Here is a 23,121-nt window from a genome sequence, read left to right as displayed (position 1 = left end):
TATTTGCTCTTAAAACTTTGTTGTGATCTATCCAAATGCATTTTTATCTTTTATGGAAAATTTTATGATATACTATGTAATACATACAAAAAGGAATTTAAATATCCATGTACTCACCTTCCACTTTAAAAACATAAAACATTACCAACCAATGTTTCTCTCCCTCCTGCCCTCACAGCCTAGGTAACTACTATAACCTGAGCTTAAGAATCATCGTTGCCTTTAATTTTCACATCTTTTACATATGTTTGCACCCCTAAATAAAATACATAGTATAGTTTTCACATGCTTTCAACTTTCATGTAAATAACAGCATAACGTATGTATTCTACAATTTGCCTTTTTTCACCCCACATTTTGATTTTGAAATTGATCCATAATAATGAGTGATGCTTTATATTAGTCAGTTTCAGCACTGTGTAATATTCCATTATTTGGATATACCAAAATTTCCATTTCTACTCCCTGTTGATGGACAGCTGGTTTACAGTTTTTGCTACTACCAAAAATTACTGCTGTGAACATCCTTAAACATGTCTCTTAGTATACATTTCAGTGCACTTCTCTAGGGTATATGCCAGAGTGGAATTACAAGCTCAAAGAGTGTGTACAGCTTCATCTGTAATTCTACAAAGTGATTGTACTAATTTATATTCCCGCCAGCATCAATAAATACATTTTTTACAGTTAAAAAAAAAAACATCACCACATAGATTCATCCTGATGTTGTATTTTACACACACACACACACACACAGAGACACACAGACACACAAAAGATGACTGAAAGGATGCCATTATCTTGAGTGTTAGGATAATGAGTAATATTTATTTTTCTGCATTTCCAAATTTTGTATAATAAATATATACAACTTGCATAATCAGTAAAAAGGGATTAAAATAAGTGATATTCTGTTTGTTTTCAATTTCCTTCACTGCTATGTGGAGTAATTTGCTGAAGTTACTTAAGAATTTGGTGTAGTTTGCAAATTTTGAACATATTTCATCATCTTAGTGAGTCCACAAGTACCATTTACTTGATGAAAATGAGTAACATTCAGGTAAAGAAGTTGGGACATGTGATTAGAAAATTATGTGAACATGTATATAATATGAGATGTTATTTTTTTCAGGTAGTTTATGAATCCACTGGATAACCTAGACTATATCAACAACAATAGAGGGATAATTATTCCAAACAAATATGCATTCCTTTTTATGTAGTCCTTTCTGTGTTTCTCACTATATACAGTTTTTTCATTAAAAATTATTTTCGAATTAAATATTTTATTAAATTCTAATGCTCATTTCTCAAGTAAGATCTAAAATTTTAGCCCCCCACATTGGTAGAGATGGGTATTTAATTGAATTCAAGAACACATATTAGAATTTTGATTTCACAGTAGCAGAACTCTTCTCTGTCTTGTTTATAGTTGTACTCCAGTACCTGAAGTAGCATCAATCACATAGTAAGTATTCAGTGAATATTTGTGGAATTAATGTATTAGTGAAAATCACTGTCTACAATGAACCAGGCACTGAACACACAAAGAGGAACAAGTCAGGGCCCAAGCCTTCAGGAACTCACTCTGGGGAAGAACAAAACTGGAATACATAATTAAACAAATTAAAATATGGTCCAAACTTCCATGAAAACAAAGTGTTAAAAAAAAATTTAAACTGTGTTTATAAGGCAATAATTATAAATGTATGCATCACATTTTTTCAATCATTTATAAAGATAATACTGAAAAATTTTAGTGTACTGAAATGTTATTTAATTAAACTTGAAAATTCCTTTTACTACTGCTATCAGTACATTTTATTGAATTATATTATTAGTATTGTAATTAAGTATGTTAAATTATTGATCTGGATTAAACAGAATTTGTGAATAAATTCGGATAATTTCATATACAGATAAAAGCATGAAAGAAAATGTTACCCAGGGGCTAAAACTCTGAGAATTAAAAAAAAAAAAAAAAAAACTTTAGGACATCCAAAGATACATTTATAAGTCTTGAAACTTCAATGGTATAAAATGATTTTTTTGTTCTTCCAAATTTCTTTGTGGAAAATGACTTTTACCTTTTTATTTATTTATTTATTTATTTATTTATTTATTTATTATTGGAGTATAGTTGATTGACAATGTTTTGTTAGTTTCTGCAGTACAGCAAAGTGAATCAGTTATACATATACATATATCCACTCTTTTTTAGATTCTTTTCCCATATAGGTCACTGCAGAGTATTGAGAAGAGTTCCCTGTGCTATACAGTAGGTCCTTATTAGTTATCTATTTTATATATAGTAGTGTGTATCTGGCAATTCCAGTCTCCCCATTTACCCCCCGCCCCTTTCACCTCATGTAACCATAAATTTGTTTTCTACATCTGTGACTCTGTCTAAAGATGTTTTTATTTTATTTTATTTTATTTTATTTTTTTAACATCTTTATTGGGGTATAATTGCTTTACAATGGTGTGTTAGCTTCTGCTTTATAACAAAGTGAATCAGCCATACATATACATATATCCCCATATCTCCTCCCTCTTGTGTCCCCTTCCCACCCTCCGTATCCCACCCCTCTAGGTGGTCACAAAGCACTGAACTGATCTCCCCGTGCTATGTGGCTGCTTCCCACTAGCTACCTATTTTACATTTGGTAGTGTATATATACCAATGCCACTCTCTCACTTCGTCCCAGCTTACCCTTCCCCCTCCCCATGTCATACAGAGTGAAGTAAGTCAGAAAGAGAAAAACAAATACTGTATGCTAACACATATATATGGAATCTAAAAAAACAACAAAAAACAAAATCAAATGGTTCTGAAGAATCTAGGAGCGGGACAGGAATAAAGACACAGATGTAGAGAATGGACTTGAGGACTTTTACCTTTTAAGTGAAGAAGTCACTAATGGTAAAAGAAATTGGCTCAAGTATTGTGCAGATGATGGACGTGTGTGTGTAAATGTATGAAAACTTCTATTTGGGCTTCTATGTTGAACCACACAGGGCAAATAGGTTATTTTTCTTTTAAATTCCATTCTCTCTTTTTCTGTAAGAAAGCTGTTTCTGTCATTGCATAATCACTCTGACCATCTTACAACAATAGATGAAACTAGAGTGAAGTCAGCTAAGACAGTTTTCCCCACGAAAGTGCCCTATAGCTTGAAAGGAAGAAGCAGATAGAGGCCTCATTCTCTTGTCTACAAACCATATAGACACAGTTGGCACAAAATAACAATAATGTCGGCATCTCTGAAAAACACGTATATTATTTTAAGAAAACTTAATTTTAAGAGAACTCTTGAATACACACTTTTGTGTTAATTTAGATGTAGGATGTAAGAATTAGCATACCTGTCAGCACCACAGATTCACAATTAAGCATGTTTAAGAATTTGCTGACTAACAATATTAAATGCCTAGAAAACATCTTAACGTTACATATTTGAAAAAACTTTCCTTCTATCAAACCTTGAGTAACTATAAGCTTTTCATCTCAATAAAACTTTAAGGAATTTCTTTAATTTACTCATATCAGCCGATAGAAAATTAGCAGCATATCTGGTTTCTGACCTCTTTCATTTGCTGCTCTTTACTATTGGAGAAATTTGATGGATGTCAGAGAGGAAAATTAGGTTCTTTGGCTAAGAGCTCTATTCCAACAAGTGTAATGCACTCCTGACATTTACAAAGACACCACAGAATTCTCTCTATACAGCTCCTTACACAGCCCTGTCAGTCATGCAAATGTAATAGAAGCCAAATAGATTAAACTTTGAAATAATAAAATAAAGTATTGAAAGTAAAGTGTCCATATTGGCTTTTTTACACACAAGAGTGAGAAATTACTAGAAACTTTGCAAAATATCATATTTGAGTCTTTCCTTCCAGCCTTAAAAGGAGACTTTTAAAGAGCTTTTAAAACACATCCACCCCAATATTCTCACTTTAATCAGCAGAAGCCACCTAAAGGAAGAATGGTCTGTTTAGCAGTCAGCTACTGTGTCATTAGGAATTGCTGTGCTAAAAAACATTTTCAATAATTGCTGCTACATTTTAAGAATTTGCACATCGTTAAATTTAAAGAATTAATATAGCTACCACTCCCAAAGAATATATAAATGTTCAGCTTTTCTAACTAAATTCTAGAGTATTACCTAGCATAGTTTCTTATTGAATGAACTGTCCTTTTGGACTGAATCAGACACTTTAGTAAGCTAATGTTTGTGGAACCAATGGAAACACAGATACAGCTGGCTTTAACCATTTCTTGTTAGATAATGTGAGGATCTAGAAAATTACTTAAAAATTAAGGAAAGTAACCATCTCTAATTTCTGTGAAAAATCTATTTTTAAAGCTCAGAATTGGGGCTTCCCTGGTGGCACAGTGGTTAAGAGTCCGCCTGCCAATGCAGGAGACACGGGTTCGAACCCTGGTCCAGGAGGATCCGACATGCCGTGGAGCAGCTAAGCCCATGTGCCACAACTACTGAGCCTATACTCTAGAGCCTATGAGCCACAACTGCTGAAGTCCGCGCCTGGAGCCCATGCTACGAGACGGGAGAGGCCACCACAGTGAGAGGCTCGCACATCACAGCAAAGAGTTGCCCCCACTCACCGCAACTGGAGAAAGCAACCCCGCACACAGCAATGAAGACTCAATGCAGCTAAAAATAAATAAAATTAAATTAAAAAAAAACCCTCAGAATTAACTTTCAGCTTAATATTTTGGAATGAGTGTATGCCTCCACCCCTAACGTACCATTGAATTGATCCAAAACATACCAAAAGAAATATATGAAATCATAGAGGGCCAGGAAGAAAAAAAACAGTAAGCCAGAAAGTTGATGACTTTCTAAAAGATAGAAAGCAGATGGGGAAAATTCGAGTCAACGTGGAAGTATATGATATTATGCAGTATAATGAGAAAGTTATCATTTCCACCACAGATGCATAAAATACTATCTAGGTACAATATACTTTAAAACAAATATAAAAATGTATATAACCAAGGGTGTAAATGAAAACAAAAAATCCTCAGGGAACCAAAAATGAAGAGGACACTCAAATGTAGACTGGTGAGGAGGTGATAAAGCTAAAATAATCCAAGGAGAAAAGGACCCTGCATGAAACAGGGGATCTTGAAGGATTCTGCTTATCTGGTGGAAAAAGAGTCTGTCATAGGTAGCCAGAACACCAAGTTTATCCCAGGCTTGGTTGTAGGGCTCAAATTTATTCCATCTGCATGGTGAGGTAATTTTAGGCCAAAAAGTTAACATAGAAAGTAGTCCAAAACGGGGAAATTATAGAGCCACCCTAGAGGCAAAAGTGGAGCAATGCTATAGAGAAGCATCTTCTACTTACATGATGCTGGTCTCTTATGGAAAGCGACATCTGCTGAAGATGAATTTGCCATAAAAGGAAATCATAAACACCAGAAAGAATGAGCCACCATGAGGGAAATCCAGCAGACACAAGTAATGGAATAATTTGTCTCTAAAAATGAAAACTAGTTGAACAATCAAAATTCAACTTTAAAATAAGCTTAGTTAAAAATATTGGAAGCAGTTTAAAAATAAAGTGAAAATAAAATGGTAGAAAGGCAGACACTGGGTAAAATATCTTGGAGAAAATTTAAACAAGTCATGGTCCTGTTTGTGAAGAGGATTTATATATTATCTCTAGCTTTTTTAGAAAATATAAAGTTATATTTTATGTTAGAATATTTATGTTCACTAAAATGTGATAGAGTATCCAATTTTTAAGCTAGTAAAAAATATATAAATAATATATTTATCAATCCAATAAAAGGTAGTAAACAATAAATACAATAAAATAAACTGTTGAAATTATCTCTGGGAAGTGGGACTAGAAATGTGTAGGAAGGTATTTTTATTTTACTACCTTTGCCGTAGTTTCAAACTTCATTACTGTTGTTTCGAGCTGCATGTATTACTTTTTTAGGACATTAAAATTTTAATTAAAAAAAAAAGCCCTTAGTAACAACAGGAAAGAAATGCATAAGCATTTTGTCATGGCTTTTCTTGGTGAAAGGAATTATGGCTTTTTAAAAAATGTTTTTCTGTGCATTGAATTTATAATCAGAAAATTAAATAAATCCTTTTTCTTGATCAGGCCTGATTGGTCTATGCAGAAATATCACTTCTATTTTTAAGCTATATGGATCTTAGGGCCAGCATCTCTAAATCTCTCATAATGCTCCCTGAGCTGCATTTTCATATCTTATTGTGATTTACACCTCCAAATTTAATTGTCTACTAAATACCCAATATAATTGAATAGATGATTGTAATATTCATTCTTTTCATTGTTTTCTATTATTTTTCCCACTTGATCCCAAAGCTTATAGACAAATGTTATAGTAGTGATACTAACATAAAAACAATTAAACAACTAATACAAAGAGTACTTATTAATTTCAAGGCTTTCTTCCAAGGTGTTTTCACATATTAACCTATTTAATCCTCTTGCTAGTACTTTGAAGTCAGTACTATTATTCTCTCCATTAGGGATGGGGAAACTGAGCTAAAGAGAGGCTAAGTAACTCACTTAAGGCAACAAAGCTATTCTGTACTGGATGTAGAGAAGAGCAGGTATATAACTGATGGGTGGCACTTCAGCTCAAGTGGCCTGCCTTCAGAATCCTGCTTATCACTTTATAGCCATGCAGAGAATGGAACTTAATGGAACATGTTTTACCAGTAAGATCATTCATTTTTTACTTCATAGGATACATGATTCTTTTATTGCCTCTTTCAAAAATATCAATACCTAAGTAATTTCATTCGTTTATTCATTTAATTGGAAACCAATTATGTATAAGTTTTATACCCACTCTACCACCATAAAATATTTGAGAGTGCTAATTTTGATTCATGCTACTAGGACTCAAATTCACTGTAATTACCTTAGGATTCATTGCAGGATAGTTAAGTAAGCCACAGACTTCATCATGAAAGACTAATAGGAGATCAAAAGAATGCCCAATGACTGGGTTTTTTTTCTTTTTTTCTTTTTTTCTCTAGTATACCCTGTGTTATGCCTTTACTATAACAAGTATTTAATACTAGAATACATAGTGCACATGAAATCAATTTTAACTAAAATAGCTCTTGTCAATATGAATGAGAATAATTTAGTTTCTAATTTTCTAATGAAATTTCCACTTAAAAGAATTTTCCCCAACTGAAAGATTTTTACTTAAAGTTCCTTAAAGAGATTTCTATTCCTCATTTATTCTGCAGCAACAAGGAAGAAAGAAAAACATGATGGTGGTGGGATACAAAAACAAAGCAAAAAACCCTCTGTTTTCAATGAAAAATGTGAGTAGGGGTTACCCCAAAACACAAACTCTGACGCACATTTCCATCACTGCCAAAGTCCAAAGAAACATCTACCTAAGGGGGGATGCATCAGGGAAAAGTGACATTTACTTTCTCCTTCTCTTACTTTTAGGAGAATGCAGTTTGCCCCCAAACCTGCTAGCTTATACACCCTGCCCACACACGTGAACAGCGCCCCCCCACTGTCAGCATCCCCACCACAGTGATACATGGTTCTACAATTTGTTACAATTGGTGAACCTATATTGTTACATTACCATCACCCCAAACCCACAGTTCATATTAGGGTTCATTCTTGGTGTTGTACATTCTGTGGGTTATGACAAATATATAATGACATGTATCTACTATTATAGTATCATAGAAAATTGTTTCAGTGCCCTAAAAATCATCTGTGTTCTGCTTATTCATATTTCATGCATATATTTTGAAAGGAAAAGCAGATCGTGGGGTGGGGGGAACAAAGGGAAATGCAGTTAAAAAACATAAATCTCAAGAAGAATCAGCCCCAGCTTGGGGAAAGTGCTTAGACAGTTACTCTTACATAGATTTAATATCTTCTGCATATATTTTTAAAAAGAAAATCAAAGTGAACTGAAAAAGTATAAAATTAAAAATAATTTGGATAATATGATAGATATTGGAGACAGACAAATGAGATCCAACATGCCCATAATTGGTGATCCTGAAGAAAAGAAGCAGTATAAAAACAATCTCCCCATTCTCTGGGAAAAAATTAAATACATAGTGTAACAACAAAAAATTTGGAAATACTAGAACCTCAAATCAATGGAGTTCACCATATTCAAGCAAAGTTGATGAAGACCGACCAACTTCAGAACATATTCTGGCAAACACAAACAGACAAACAAGAATCATGTGGACATCCATCACAATAAAAAGCAAGTTATATACAAGGATGAAAATTTCAAACATATCTAAAAACCACTGGGCAGCACCATTTAATATGGGAAGTGTTCTCAGCTTTGTTTATAAATATTTACAAATTTCTGAAGGAAAAAATAAGTTTGATTCAACAAAGATAACTTATCTTTCATGTATAAGGCAAATGGAAGAAACAGTCTATCTAAGCACAGAGAAAATACAGCATCTATGACAGTTTCTTTGGTGGAGGGGTACTACTTAACAGTGACCTCCAACAACCTGAGAAATAATTCAAAATAAAGAATACAGAAATGGTGAATTGAGCAATTGGTAAGGACTGAATCCGTTCAAATTTGAAATAAGTCCAAACCAAGACTGTAGGAATTAAGCCAGGATGTAAATACTGTAAATCTCAGTAATGTAAAACTGATAATATAATTAAAATTCAGGTGGTATGTGTATGGGAGATAATCATAAAGTACATGTGCTAATTTCTTTATCACAACAAGGACTTATAAGAGATTGTTTAATAAACATGCATTTTAAAAATGAGTTGAAACTATTAACATTTTCATAATTGTTGTTCTTAACTCTAAGATAATTTTTCTGGAACTAATCTCTGTTGCAAAGAAATGAATACCCAAAATTTAGTCATTTCTTCAGTTTCATGCCAACTCCTTTTTTTTCTGCTTAATCCAAATCTAAAATTAAATTCAGTACCTTTTTTAAAGAGTAGGGTAAAATCATATCCTTTTAAAAATATCTATCTATGGATCTATCTATCAATCATCGATCATGTTATTTAAATACTTCTTATTTGTAAAAACAAAATTAAATATGTACGGTAAGAAATTGTTCTTACCAAAGTCTTTCTCTTTCTCATTTAGGCATCGGCATTGGATCTCTCCAATGACAGTCTTTAAATTTCATGGTTGTTATTTATGAGTGTTGAGATTTCTTTTTCAAACTTTTATGTTTGAGTTATTTTTAATGAGTATAGCTTATGCTACTGCATTCTAAATAACATGATGTTAAATACATAAATGAATAATTTCATAACCTTCCTCCACTAAAATAATTTAAGAGGTACAAATTTACTTTTGTACTACTGAGTACTTTATTTGTCAGAAAAAATGAAGTATGCAAGCAATATACCTCACATGCTTTTTACAAGATAATTAATTTGTTTTGTCTAAGTTTGGACCAAATATGTAATAATTTTCTAAATGGCAATGTAAATTCTTTTTCATTAAGGAAAGTTACATGGAGAATTTAAAAAAAAAACTATTCTGGTACTTCACTAGAAATGTTCAAAGAATTAATGCACAGTAGTTGATGGGCTTTTTTTTTTGCTAAGACGTGATAAGTTATGCATTTATATAACCTCATATAAGGCCTTATATAAAAGTTTGCAGATTTATATATTTGAAATCTTTGGACTGCATAGCCATGTTGTTGCTTTAAAAAAAATCACTGAAGCATCAAAGATAAAATGACTCTGTATTTCTGTTTGTTATACAAATCTCGTCAGTATTTTTGTATGTATCTGTTTGTTTTGTGAATTTGTGTAGGTTTACACATGTGTAAAAGAAGGGAGGGTCAAGGGAGAGTGTGCTTAAATGTCTCTTTTTTTTTAATAAAATACGATGCACATAAATTGGTAGTCTTTAAAAACAATAATCAAAAAAAAGATGATAAACCCATGAGGCAAACGAAAATTGTTCAAAACAAGCAATTCAGTATTCAACATATGGCTTATTTTTTTTATAAGACCTTTGAAAAACATTGCCACTTTAGATAAGATTATGAATACCTCATTTTCCGAATTGATTCTGTGTAATTCTACTGTTCTCCCTACTTTTTCCTCTTCTATTTAGTCATTCTGTGAATGTTTCTCAGAGGACATAGTCAGGATGCTGATTATTTAAACATAAGTAGTTTACAATTGGAGAAGCAAGACTATGAATTCCAATTTCCCCCCAAACCCCCAATGTTGACAATATTCCATTAACATAATGGGTTATATGTGGCTAATCTCAGAGCTCTTAAAAGTTTTATTCCCAAGTCATCAACTTTTGAAACTTTCCATAAAGTATTATACGTACCTTAATACTGACAAGCTTAACTATTATGAATGGAAACTCCAGAAGCTATTATCTAGAAGCTACATAAGAGGCAAAATACCAGATAAATTTGGTGAGCTCATATGACCTCCAGTCTTGCTTTGCTCCCCTAACTAAAACCCTCCCCCAGGAAACTTTTTATAAACATTCCTTTAAATCATCCGTTGGACACTGTAAACCCCACCCCTTTACCCTTTGATGAAAAAAATTTAGCAATAACATTTTCCCATTTGCCATTACAGAAAGGGCGTGAAGCCATCTGAAAGTACCAGAATTAGCACTGTCATCCCATCTTGCCCATTAGTTTTACTGCAGCAAAGACTAGTGAAACGCTGAAAAATATACCTGTAGTCTCTTTCCCTGGTTTGATCCTAAGCTCCTCCGAATACAGATTCAATACATTTTCTTCCACAGGAATAAATGTATTTTAAGCATCAGCATCATAGAAACACAGCATAAATAAAGCAGAGACTTCTCCCCCAACCCCAGATTTTACCTGTTATGCTAATACAAAGACATTGAAAGGAAGAAAAGCTGCAGCTTGCCCAGCAATATTCTCATTGCAGCAGACATCAGAATTTTGTACTTACAGATCTTACCAGGGAAATGTCTCGGGATCTGTACAATTTTTCTGCAGAACTCTGTTTCAAGCTCTCAGCCAGGCATGCTGTGCATCCAGGCAGAACCAAGCCGTATGGAATGTCTATGCAGCTGGGAGATAATGGGACTCTTTTTCCCAGCTGGGACCGCAAGCCTTTTATCCACTGAGTACTGCGTGGCTCTTCTCTGGTCTTAAGCATAAAACACGCTCCTCTCCTGCTGCATTACTGACGGAACCTAGACAATTAGTTCTTGAGGCACATGTGCAAATCTCCCGTTTGGAATATTCAAAAGGAAAATTCTCCGTACATTGAAAAGCGAGTTCTATCTTCATCGTCCTTCACAGAATCAGAGAATGCTGAGAGCAGCTGCCATTCCAGTGGCATGAAAGATTAAATTCACCCTCCCCTTTTTTTGACTAGAGATAGTCACTCCTGTTGGGTCATCAGAAAATCTCTCTTATTGAAAACTGGGTCAGGCTAACTACTTATTAGGTTTCCAACAGGAAAAGAAGTAAATTTTTTTCTTCCTCTTGTTTCACTGCATTGTCATTTGCAAGCAAAGATTAAGCTGGTCAAGTGTCTGCCCTAATTTAGCCTATATTCAAACGTAAGCTTTCTTATAGCTTTCATGCCTATAGCTCCTGCGACTCGTTAGGGTGAAGAGAAAAGGGAAATAAAACCCAAGGATCTTATGCACTGTCACTGAATCCTTTCTAAACCATATTTTTAAAATATGTGCATGAGGCTTCTAAAAGACAGGTAAACACATAAAGAAACTAAAGGCTAAAAGAGTATAGCTGCTCTCTCAGGTTACATATGTATAGTCTCCTGAGGCCGAGAGCCACTGTATATGTGTTTGCAAAACAACTCTGTAAGGAAAAGAATGCTGTTTGTGTTTCACATCCAGCCCTTCAACTAAACTTTTTAATATGTTTGAGTTTTGGTATTGCTTTTGAAGGGAGTAACAGCTTGTTGAATAAAAGCTAAGAAATAAGAAGACCACCTGCATGCAGAGATGCCAACAGATACACACATGGCTACAACATGAGAGCAGAAAAACTGCTTGAACTTATTTTCATGTTGTAATAAAAAGAAATTGCACTTTTTACATCTTAGAGTAAATAGATACTGGGAAGATGAAATCCACAAATCAAATATGGTATCTTTCAGACTCAGTTTTCTTTTATCTGATGAGCCAGAAGGTTTCTATGACTGCGTGTTATGACTACATTCTATGGATTTCTATGATCACATTCTTCTGTAAATATGTCAGTCACATACCTCATTTCTACACAGGGTCTAACAAACATTATAGGAGGGTTTAGAGAGGAGTTAATGCTTCATAATACTAGGTAAACTCAAAATGGTCTGTACTATTCTTTTAATTCATGGGGAGGCAAATTGGAAGAATTATTTTATAGGGATATTTGTCTTAGTTGAACTGCAAAACTTTTTAAGTTAAAGGCATCTCTCTTTTTTGAAATCAAAATGTTGTTTATTTATAAAAATTCCAACATGCTGAATTTTTCTGAGGATGTATGAGAAAAAAAGTCATAATGTAGTAAGTTTTTCCATGAAGAGGAATTCATTTAGTTTAAAGGACACCCCTTGACTCAAATCTCTAATGCTTCTGCCCCACATTCAAAGACCATGCTCCTTCCTCAGGCCAGGTCCTCCACTGTGCTCTAGTTACTGTGCTGTCTTACATATTCAAACAATGTTCCAGCTACTTGTCCCCCTTTTCAGAATCACCAGTTCTGTCTTTTTTAAAGCACCTTGAATGAATTGTCTATACTCATGGTCTTCAAATCATCCCTTTCCTTTCTCCCTTAAATCCAATTTAATTGGCTTTTTCTCCCCACTGTTCCCTGTCTCACTAGCTGTTCCTGCTCAAAAACTTTTGCTGGTATCTTCTCATCTTCCAAATCTTTAATCACTGGCAGCCTCAAAGTTTTAAATTAAAGTCTGTACACTAAAAACTATAAAGGAGTACTGAGAGAAATCAAATAAGACCTAAATAAGTAAAGAAATAATACCATGTTCATGGACTAGAAAACAATATTTTTAAGAGGTCAATTGTCTACAAATAGATCTTTAGATTTGAAATAATTCTAATCAAAATCTCAGCTAGTTTTCTTGTGGCAGTTGTCAAGTGATGATAAAATTTCTATAGAATGAAAATAGCTAAGAAAAGTAAAATCAAAATGATAAAGAACAAAATTGGGGAAATTATACTCTGATTTTACCACTTACTACTACCCTAAAGTGATCAAAGCAGTGTAGTATTGGCAGGATAGTTCAACAGAACATAATAGAGTGTCTAAAAATAGAACCACACTTATATGATCAATTGATTTTAGACAAAGGTGCCAAGATAATTCAATGATGAAAGCATCATATTTCAATAAATGGTGTTTAAACAAATGGATATTTATTTGGGATAAATTAACTTTGACCCACCATACATACACATGCAAAAAAAGGATCACAAACCTAAAAGTAAAATTTGAAATGGACCACAGACCTAAAAGTAAAACTTTAAAACTTCTAAAAGAAAATATACAAGTTATTGGGCTAGGCAAAGATTTCTTAAGACATACATACATATGTATATACAATAACACAAAGCATAGCGAAAAATAGAAATATTGGGCTTTGTCAAAGTGGAAAATGATCTTTTAAATATATCATTAAGGAATTTTTACAACTCAATAACAAGAAGACAACCAACTAAAAAAAATTTTTAAATATATAAATGGACAATTCACCAAAGATATGTGAATAACATTTAAGCACATAAAAAAAGGTGCTCAATATCATTATTCATCAGGAAAATGAAAATTAAAACTGCAGTGAAATACCACTGCACACCTATTAGAAAGACTAAAATTAAGAACACTGAAAATTTTTGAGCATGTGAGACAACTGGAATTCTTACTCCTGGCTGCTTAGAGTGTAAAGTGTTAAAACTACTTTGAAAAACAATTTGGTAGTTTCTTAAAATACTATTACCAGGAAACTCCACTCCTGTGTATTTTCCCAAAAGAAAAGAAAGCGTATGTCTACACAAAGTTTTGCAGTGAAGATTCAGAGCAGTTTTTTCCTAATAGCCAAAAGTTGGAAACTACACAAATGTCCATCAGAAGATTAAGGGATTAAACAATTGTGCTACTCTTTCATAAACATAATATTAGTTAGCACTAAAAAGACAAAAATTACTGATACTCATTACTTAGATTAATCTAGAAAATAATATGCTAACAGAAAGATATTTTTTAAAAAGGCATGGCAGTTTTATACTGACAGAAAACAAAAAATGGTTGCTTAAAGCTGAGGTGGGAGAAGATTAATTGCAGCTGGGCATCGGGATATTTTAAAGTGCTGAAAATATTGGTTTTGATTGTGATAGTGGTTACCTGTTATGTACATTTGACAAATGTTTTCATACTCTACAAGTGGGTATATTTTATTTCATGTAAAGTATATCTTATAAAGTTGGGTTTTAATAAATGATGATGATGGTAGTAGTAGTTTTTCTTACAGGTTTTGGAAAGATAATTATTGACAAGCCTATCATTCTGACCAAATATTATTGTTTTTGCTATTATTGTTATTACTGATTTTAGTGGACAATGAAAATTGTCCTCTACAATCTCTATGATTGTTAGTCCTTTCAATCCATTTTGATCTACCTGTGTCAATTTGGTTCATTTTTATTTTTCTAGGGGACAATGATGATGACGGTGATGATGGTGATATTGAGAGGTAAACTTTTATAGCTCAAAATATGTGCCAGGTAGTGTTTTAAGTATTTTATATTATTTATTTAATCCTCACAATAACCTGATTAGTGTTATTACTTTCCATGTGTAACAAACAAGGAAACTGAAGCACATAGAGGTTAACTAAATTGTCTAAGAGCATCTAGGCAGTAAATAGTGTAAAGGAGGGATCAAACCCAGGCAGTCTGGCTCAAGACTTCAATATTAATATTGATTTTATTATTCAAATCTTTATATTCCTTTTTACATTTTGTCTACTTGACATGTCAAATTCTGTGAAAAGCATATTAAATTTCTCCCACAAAGATTTTTTAAATCAAATAATCCTTAGTTTTTAAGAAGCTTTTGCACTACATATTCTCCTGCTAGATTGCTTAATAGATAAATGTTATGTGTGTGTGTGTGTGCGTGTGTGTGTGTGTACATATATATCACTATGTATCTCACTATAGTGAGATATATATACTATATATAGTATCTATCTATCTATTCTCTACCTACCTATACAGTGAATTGCAGCTTTATGAGCGTATATGTATGTATATATACATATGATTGCATCTTTATGATATTATAACATCTTTAGGAATCCTTTTAAACTTGTTTACATCTCTTGGACTTGAATTCTATTTGGCATCCCTACTTTCTGGTTTGCATTTTCCTATATACACTTGCACATTAACAAAATTTTTTGCCACTTGGTTTTAGCTGTCTTTCTCAGAATCATCATAAGGTTGGGCTTTCTTTTTTTTAATTGGAGTATAGTTGCTTTACAATATTGTGTTAGTTTCTGCTGTACAACGAAGCGAATCAGCTATATGTATACATATATCCCCTCCCTCTTGGACCTCCCTCCCTCCCTCCCGCACCCCACCCAACTAGGTCACCACAGAGCACCGAGCTGAGCTCCCTGTGCTACACAGCATGTTCCCACTAGCTATCTATTTTACACATGGTAGTGTATATATGTCAATCCCAATCTCCCAATTCATCCCAGCCCCCCTTCCCCTCCCCATGTCCACATGTCCATTCTCTACATCTGTGTCCTTATTCCTGCCCTGCAAATAGGTTTATCTGTACCATTTTTCTAGATTCCACATATGTTCATTGCAGCAGTACTCACAATAGCCGGGACATGGAAGCAACCTAAATATCCACTGACAGATGAATGCATAAAGAAGATGTGACACATATATACAATGGAATATTACTCAGCCATAAAAAGGAATGAAATTGGGTCATTTGTAGAGACGTGGATGGACCTAGAGTCTGTCATACAGAGTGAAGTAAGTCAGAGAAAAACAAATATCATATATTAACACACATATGTGGAATGTAGTTGGGCTTTTTTAACCCAATGTGGCTCTGCTTTGTGATAGGGTAGCTTAGTGCATTTGCATTTAGTGTGGTATCTGGCATTCGTATTGGAATCTCTTTCTTTCTTCTCAGTCTGGCTGAGGCATGGAGTTGGGAGTCTTTCTGTGTGCAGATATTTGCCACGCGCCCACAGGGTCTGGGAGACATTGAGACCTACATTTCACGTTCTACCCAGCTCAGTAGGACAGCCTCATTCAACAGGACCCCCGACATTAGGCACAGGCTGATGGGTGTAATGCATGTCTCAATTCTGCCACAGAATTCCTTCAGCAGTTAAGTCAACTTCAGGGAACTATGAGACGGGGCTGTTTTTCCCCTCACAGCCTCAGGGAGCATTTCCCTTCATGCTGCTATTTCCTCTTCTCTCTTGGTACCAAAGGAAAACAAACAAACAAACAAAAACAACAAAAAACACAGTGTTCGTCTTCATCCCAACACTTCCCAGCAGAATACATAGGCTCCTCTCACCTGCCGACTCTTGAAGTGGGTCCCCCAAATTTTATAAGCTTCAAGCCCCACAAAATCTTGATCTATTTCTTCCTCTTGAAAACATGCCTATTAACTATAAATGATATATAGTTGCCTTATTGTGAAGAAACCTCTAATGACATTCTTTCTCTAAAGGAATTAAAAGGAAGTTTACTTTATTGAACTAATGCAATTATTTAAAGATATATGATATGCCAACATAGAGGTGTTGTTTTCTTGATGTTATTGTTTTGTTTCCTTTATTTTCTATTCAGATACTTTGGTATGCACAACTGTTCTAAATAACCCTTGTTGGGGCTTCCCTGGTGGCGCAGTGGTTGGGAGTCCACCTGCCAATGCAGGGGACGCGGGTTCATGCCCCGGTCCGGGAGGATCCCGCGTGTCGCGGAGCGGCTGGGCCCGTGGGCCATGGCTGCTGAGCCTGCGCGTCCGGATCCTGTGCTCCGCGGCGGGAGGGGCCACAGCAGTGAGAGGCCCGCGTGCCACAAAAAAAAAAAAAAAAAATTAAATAACCCTTGTTTACAAATGTGTATATTTAATGAGATATTTTCCCCTGCCCATGATAGCCATTTCTCCTAATATTACCAAAATGTAAACAATTTTTTATAATTTCCTGAGGGCTTCCCATGGGCCAGACGCTAACTCTAAAATCTTGCTTAACCCTTACGACGACCCTATGATGTAGTTTCTATCACCTTTGCTATACTGGCACCTGAGATTTGGAAAGATTAAACAGCATGCCAAGATCGTACAAATTGTAAAAGGCCAAACAGGAATTTGAACACAGGTCCATGACCCTCAACATCTGTCTCCTGAACCTCTCTGCTAGGAGCTCTTTGCTGTATACAATGGCATATCTAATGGAAGGCAAAAATAACTGCTATAATTTTTATGCTTATTTCACTCTTAAAGACATAAAATAAAAGGTTTCTCTTGAACACAATTGTTTAAGCTATGACTGCACAGACTTTGACAATTAACTAGATAATTAAGCCCTGTATTATTTATAGAACAGCTGATTTCTCATGAAAATAGTATGAATCTAAATATTTGGCTCAACTCTCCACAGTGCTTTGAAAAGGATAGAAGTATTAAATGGTCCCAAGAAATGTAAACTATAATTTTTCCCTTACCATTTTCTTTTCCTTTTTGGTGAGAGAGAGGTAGGGATTAGAGTGCTATGAAGGGAAGTTCAGTACACATATTACATTTACTTTCCCTCAGAAAAGAGCACATTGAAGGAAGGATGATAACAGTTTTCTTAGTCTTTTGCCCCAACACAAAATTGTTTTTTCACTTTATACCATGTATGTATAATTTTACAGATATTCAAAAATTCACTTCCCTTTGGGGAAAAAAAAGGAACACTTTTTTGCCTGGAAATGTATCGCTTTTCAAAGGGAAGATAGTCAGGGAAATGAATATATTCTTCTACCACATATTAAGAAAAGGTATATTTTAGAAGAAGTATGTTCCAATAATTCAGTTCAAACACCTTGCATATGTTCATATAAATATAGAAGAATTTTTACACAATGGTAACTTACAACAGGGAGTAGGTAAGACCTGGTATCTTGTGACATGAATTATTTTGCTTCAACCAGAGAAGGACACTGAGAAATTGTTCCATGGAACTGCCTGCCACCTGCTGCTTCCAACACTGAATTTTAATGAGCACCAATTGCTCTGCAAGGCTCACTATTTTAGGAGTATTATTTACCATGAGGCCCACTATGATTTTTCTAAATTATAGAGTAAATTGCTTGGGCCCCAGTGAAAATAAATATATTTCATTAATGCAGCTCCTCTTCTAGTCTAATCTTTTTAACCCTGAAGATTGAGACATTTTCCATGCATAATAATTATGAATGTGTCCTATTTCATAGACACAGTGAAGAGGTCACAGCACATAAACTCTAAAATCTGGAGCTTAGCTGCTTAAACAACTGTTCTGGCTTCCCCATTCTTGTCCTTCATTTATGCAATATACAAACTACTACACTGAGTTTTAATGGTGATTAGACATAGAAAACATGAGTTTCATCAGAGTTTCCATCAAGTGGAATTTACTTATTGGCCCACTGGCATCGTTACCAGAAATACTGCACAGGTTTTTCTTTCACTGACAATGCAATGGTATTTCTTTCATAATCATGTGGTAGATTGGTTTATTACCTTCAAGTCTTTATCCTTCCCTGTGTATACACAATTGCTATTGCTTCATTGTAGGTGGAGTATACTTCCCTGTCCCTCGATTTTTGGACTTGACATGTGGCTTGCTTTGACCAATAGCATATGAATATAAGTCACAGTGTGCTGGCTATAGGCCTACGTTTTAAGTAAATCCATGTGTTTCTGTTCACCTTCTTGTTCCTTTGGTGTTACTATAGAAAAACATGTTGGCTAGCCTGCAGTCCAAGGAGAATGAAAGATACGTGGAGCAGAGCTACTTCAGCTGATTCACAGACTTGGGTTAGTGCAGCCCAGATGGGCTGAACCTCAGCTATCTTGTAGACACAAGCAATAAAATCAATTTTTATTATTTGAAGACACTAAATTTTGGGGTGAATTGTCATGCAACAATAACTAGCCAACATAGATATTATCACTCCTTGAGCCTAAGTCAACATAGTCTGGATTCCTTTTAGAGCAGAGCCTGAGATAAGGACTTTTTGTCTTTTGTCATAGATGAGTGATTTATTTGAAAATGTGATCTCAGAGAAGTGAGGGACAAAGAGAATTAAAAAGTGAGCAAAAAAATCCAATACAGGATGTATTGTTGAGTTTTCCATCGCTCAGTATGAATGGTTGTTCAATAATATGGGAACATCTAAGAAGTTTATCATATCCAGTGCCTCTCTGGGCTATCCACCTAGATTGAGCATTAGAGAAGCATATATCTATTGGCTGCCATCCCCAGTGGTAACATGATCATATACTTCATTATGTAAAACAGGACAATTATAACAGTAAAAAGAGAAAGTATTAATAGTAATGCTGGCACAACTGGTATAACTCAAATCTATCCTGGGCCATTGAGGACATGTGATCACCCTACATATTGGTCCAAGATTGTTCTAGGAGACATTAACTTTTCTACACATCCATGGTACAAATACATGAGTGCCAATCAGGTTTGTATGCTCACTCAATACCATGGAATCAGAAAAACTGCTGAATGGGAAACAAGAGTTATGAGAGATAAAATTTGTCAGGTAACATCTGTGTTAGATGAAACATTGCCTTGAATATTTGGTCAGACTGAGAAGATTTGAAATTGTGCAGAAAAAGGCATTGAATTTAGTTCCCACTTTGCCATACTCAGATCTATTCAAAACCTTCATTAAGTCCAATCAGTAACAGAGTCAACTTCTGGATTGAGCCAGAAAATTGCAGAAATTCTCTGCAATGACTTAAAAACAAGAGGCTTAGAGAAAAATAGCTATAGCCCCACTGAAACTAGACTTGGGATGGTAACTGATAACTATCATCTCATTTCTTTACTACGAAATCTAGATTTTCTTACCCTCAGCTAGGAATTTGGCTGTCCTTGACTCTCTGTTTAGGTAACCCAGACGTACTTCCCTGGGGAGATTATACCCTTAGACCTCTTGCCCTAGTGAGACTACATTGGCACACTTCCCAACTATTATTTTACAATAAAACTCAAGAGATAATCCAGTGTATAGTCAGCATTACAGATGTTCTCCTCCAAGACCCCACTCTGTAGCAGAAACTGTTGCTCCTAATGGTATTAAGGGTTAGCTAGTCCCAGCAATATAATAATTTCTTTCTTTTTCTTTGGGTCACTAGAATAAGATAATTAAAGAGATCAAGTAGATGTTATAGAATATTTATTGTCTCCTAGTAAAAGTTTTCTTCCATTAGGATTCAGAACCTCTAAATTAAGGCATCTGAAATTGCAGAGATAGGAGTACAAATTCTGCAAATGGGCAATTGGGAATGATGGTAAGAAAGACTAATTGTACTACTGCCCTTCATTTCATGGATCTACATATCCCACTCACGGTGGACATCACCATATATCAAATGCAGGTTTAGTGTATATATCACATCCCAGATGACTGGGCTCTAACTCTGCAAGGTATGTTCCTGGAACTGTCAACTTAGCTAAGTTTTGAACAGTTCACTCCATCATTACATTTGACTGGCTGCCCCTGAGTAAGAAGAGCATATAGAATGAATGTTGAAAATCCCATTTTCGTTCACCCATTGTCACTCATACTTTGACATAAAATGAATCCCTTCAGCTTAGGCAGTGATATATAGGATACCATAATGATAGATTAAGCATTCTGTAAGTTCTCAGATGGTGGTGGTAGCAGAGGAATTGCAGGCAGGGAAGGAAAATCTATATCCTGAGTAGCTTTCAATTCTGATAAGAATAAGTCACTGTTTCCTTCAGGTTGGATAATGTCCATTATAATCAACTTCCCATCAAGTGGGTGCCTGGATTCCTGAGGAATGGCGCCATATTGAGGGGTCATGACTGGTCTCTACTGTCAGCAGACTGGGCAAGCAGCAGTGGCAGTAGCTAGTCATCTACACATTGAAGAAGGGCATGCTGTTGAATTTATGCCTATCTACATCCATGAGGCCATGGCCACTCAGTTCTTGGGCTTACTGCACCAGAACTTGTGTGGCCAAGAAGAGAGAATGACTGGCATTCAAGATTATTCTCTCCAGTTCACTGGTTGAGGGCCTCTTTGCAGTGGATGCCTTCTGGTGGACATGAATATAAAACACAAAGAAATACACAGATCATGCTTGCTACTATGTGTCTATCTCCAATGACTGTCCTTTGTTTCTGATTTACTATTCTTGTTCTTTCCAGACTCTCTACTAACTAGGCAAACCATTCATTATTGCTTAAGGGTCCATGTATATTCATAACTCAGGTCCCTTCTCCCTCCCTACAAAGAGAACAATAATTGGACTGTTCACTTCTCAGTCCTCCAGAAAGATTTCCGTTTACCACTTTGTTTAGAGCCACCTTTGAAATAGGATATAATGAGATAGTAGTCCATTTTTGGCTCACACCAATATCTCACAACAACTGAACTGTTATATAGGCTTGATATGTGTTTTCTCTCTTCTTTTAGTTGGTCAGTATTTCCAGGTGCAAAATATTGTCGGCTGAAAAACTCAGAAGGCCCACCAAGTGACGTGCCTCTTTATTAATGATAGGGGGTATATGGTGAAATAAATTGTCCTATCTTAGAAAGGATGTCTCAGGATGCCACAGATATTTGGACACCTAAAAATGTTAAAACAGCAGTCCCAGAGCCTTTGTGAGTTTACCTACCATCATATGGGATTTAGCATTTCTTATAATATGGCATGTCTAATGGTAACAAACTTCCTTAGCTTTGTTTGTTTAGTCAAGTCTTTATCCCTCCTTTGTTTCTGAAGGACAGCCTACTGGCTAAAAAATTCTTCCTTGGCAGTTACTTTCTTTCAATATTCTGAATATGTCATTCCATTCTCTTCTGGCCTGGAAAGTTTCTGTTGAGAAATCTGCCTATGGTCTTACAGTGGTACCCTTACATACAACTTCTCTCTTATCTCTTGCTGCTCTTAAAATTCATTTTTTTGCCTTTGACTTTTTTTTTTTTTTTTTTTTTTTTTGCGGTACGCGGGCCTCTCACTGTTGTGGCCTCTCCCGTTGTGGAGCACGGGCTCCGGACGCGCAGGCCCAGCGGCCATGGCTCACAGGCCCAGCCGCTCCGCGGCATGTGGGATCTTCCCGGTTCGGGGCACGAACCCGCGTCCCCTGCATCGGCAGGCAGACTCTAAACCACTGCGCCACCAGGGAAGCCCTGCCTTTGACTTTTGAAAATTTAATTTTAATGTGTCTATGTGTAGTCCCTTCCAGGTTAAAACTATTTGGGATCTTTGGGATTCATGGATCAAGAAATCTATTTCTATCCCCAGGTTTGGAAAGTTTTCAGCCATTATTGCTTAAACATTCTTTCTGTCCCTTACTCTTTCTCTTTTCCTTCTGGAATTTCTGTAAGACGAATATTGTTTCTTTACATTGTGTCACCTAATTCCAGTAGTTTTCTTCACTCTGTCATTCTTTTTTTCTTTTTGCTCCTCTGACTGGGTGATTTCCAATGTCTTATCCTCTACGTCACTGATTCTTTCTTCTGCGTGGTCAGATCTACTTCTGAAAATTTCTATTGAATTCTTCAATTCAGTTATTGTATTTTCCAACTCTAGGATTTCTGTTTGTTTGATATTTGCTATTTCCTTGTCAAACTTCTTGTTTTGTTCATGCATTGTTTTCCTAATGGTTTTATCATCTGCTTGTGTTTGCTTGTAGTTCATTAAATGTCCTTAAGAGGATTATTCTGAATCTTAAATCACTCATCATTTTGTCAAATCTAGAAAGTACTTCTACACATTATGACATATAAAGGAGTACTAGCATTCTCTGTTCTCTCCAAATTTCTCCAACTCCTTT

General features: G+C 35.2%; 1 protein-coding gene across 13 annotated transcripts in view; it reads left to right on the top strand.

Annotated features, from left to right (window-relative positions):
• The window catches only part of LOC307193527 (uncharacterized protein), a 730,787-nt gene that overhangs the window by 372,123 nt on the left and 335,543 nt on the right, over positions 1-23,121 (top strand). For 11 of the 13 annotated variants that reach the window (XM_079935632.1, XM_079935641.1, XM_079935643.1 and 8 more), the window contains one exon: positions 14,712-14,751. The gene's annotated coding sequence lies outside the window, so the exon portion shown is untranslated. Of the gene's footprint in view, positions 1-2,221; positions 2,237-7,277; positions 7,306-14,711; positions 14,752-23,121 lie in introns of those variants that run through there. The other 2 variants (XM_079935633.1, XM_079935634.1) reach the window with 2 other exon arrangements.

Source organism: Stenella coeruleoalba, assembly GCF_951394435.1.
Source record: "Stenella coeruleoalba genome assembly, chromosome: 10".
Classification (NCBI taxonomy): domain Eukaryota; kingdom Metazoa; phylum Chordata; class Mammalia; order Artiodactyla; family Delphinidae; genus Stenella; species Stenella coeruleoalba.
This window is presented reverse-complemented; position numbering and strand designations above follow the sequence as displayed.